We start from the raw sequence: 1,841 nt of genomic DNA on the forward strand, positions 1-1,841 counted from the left end.
ATTGTGATTTGAAACAAGGCTATCTTTAGTTTTGAATGAAGTTTGAAAGAAATTGGAACAAATGAATGAAAAAGGATGAGTAACGAGTAGTGAATTCCTATTTACCAAACTCTTCACCGTCTTGTAGGACAGGTGACCCTCTGCAGCCCACACCAGGTGCCTGCTCTCCCAAGTCTCAGCCCACGCGGGAGCTCCTCTCAGCTGACGACCTCCTCGTCCGACGTTGGCCCGTCTCGGGGCCTCCTCCTCCTCCTCGACGACCTCCTCCTCGTGAATCTCGTCCCCAGCAGCCATCACCGCAGCGGTGAAGGCCTGCTCTAAAGCCTCCTCGACGGTAGCAGCATTGATCTCCATGGGAGCTCTCCCAGAAGTAGAAGCCTCATCACCTGCAACATTAAAGCAAATTTAGGTCACGTCGCGTGACGACAAGCCTTGGTTAAGGGATTTTCGAGCCTTCAAAGCCCTGAAACCGCTCTTTTCCCGCCATCCTTGGCCATATTTTCACCAACCCGATCACTCATGTGGTAATTTGGGTCAAGTCAAGTCTAGTTTGAAGCCTAGTTTCGGGTTCGAGTCGAAATTCCGGCAGCATTTCGTTATAATGGCGATTATGCCCTAGAAAAGTGTCCTGAAAAAGCCGTCACAAACCAAAATTCCGAGATGGTAGAAAGTTTACCCATCATCCAAGGATCCCAAATATCAAGTTTCATCGCAAATGGGCAATCCTAAGGCTATTTTCGAAGCGATTTACGGTTTAGCTGTAAAACCGTCTCAAATTTCACTCAAAGGCTCAAAACTTAATGAAAATTCGAGACAAATACATGGTTATGTTCATAATATTACCTACTATCAATTTCTAATGTCAATTTGACAAGGCAAATGCGTTTGGGGGAAAAGCCCCAAAATTTCGATCAAATGGGTCGTAAACCCTAGCTTTTTCGGCTCAAAATTGGACAAATATGGATGATTAATGCAAGAATGAGACACATACCTCGATTAGTCATGATTAATGCAAGGTTTTGGATTAAACCTTGGCGGAAATGGTGAAGATTTGAGAGAGAAATTGTGTGAATTGTGTTTCGAAATAATGAACAAATCCCTCTGATTCATCGCGTTTTTACGCAGAAAAACCACTTTGGGGAATAGACGCAGCAGGCGATGCGCCTCTTCCAATTGACGCAGCTCTTGCTGCGCCTTTTCCTTTTGTTCCCTCCATACGGATTTTCAAAAATTCGTTATGAATTCGTTATTTGTGGGCCCATCTTTGGTGCGCCTCTTCCCCGATGCAATTTTTATTCTTTTGGTCCGTTTGACGATTTTCTTTCGTTCCGACCCGCATTTCCAAGCCAGCAGCAGACTGTCGCACGTTATTTATTCCTTCCAAGACTTTTTCTTGTCGCAACGAGCATTTATTCCTTCACAGAATTCCACACACCTTCATTATGTCTCCAGCGAGAGTAAGCGAATACACTTTCCCTCTCATGACAAGAAGAATAAATTCCTAATCATGTCTCCAGCGAGAGTAAGCGGACGTACTGTCCCTCTCAAGACATGAGGATTGACATCTACCTAAGCAGATTTCCCCTCAGCAGTTCCCACCTGTGTCCTGCTACTCGCAATTATTTCTCGAAGACTACCCAAGCAGTTTTCTCTCAGCAGCTCCCGCCTGTGTTCTGCTACTCACAATATTTCGTGTTTCCCCGCGGAGTTCGACAAGGTGTCGTTCTCCAGAAATTCCCAAACCAATAGAGTTCCTATACCCAAGCTTTAGTTACCCTTAAGTTGAACTTACTTTAGGCCTCCTTCCCGTCAATGCTTTCCTTTAGGGCCCCATACCCTAG

The sequence above is a fragment of the Silene latifolia genome, chromosome 9 (assembly GCF_048544455.1).
Source record: "Silene latifolia isolate original U9 population chromosome 9, ASM4854445v1, whole genome shotgun sequence".
Lineage (NCBI taxonomy): Eukaryota > Viridiplantae > Streptophyta > Magnoliopsida > Caryophyllales > Caryophyllaceae > Silene > Silene latifolia.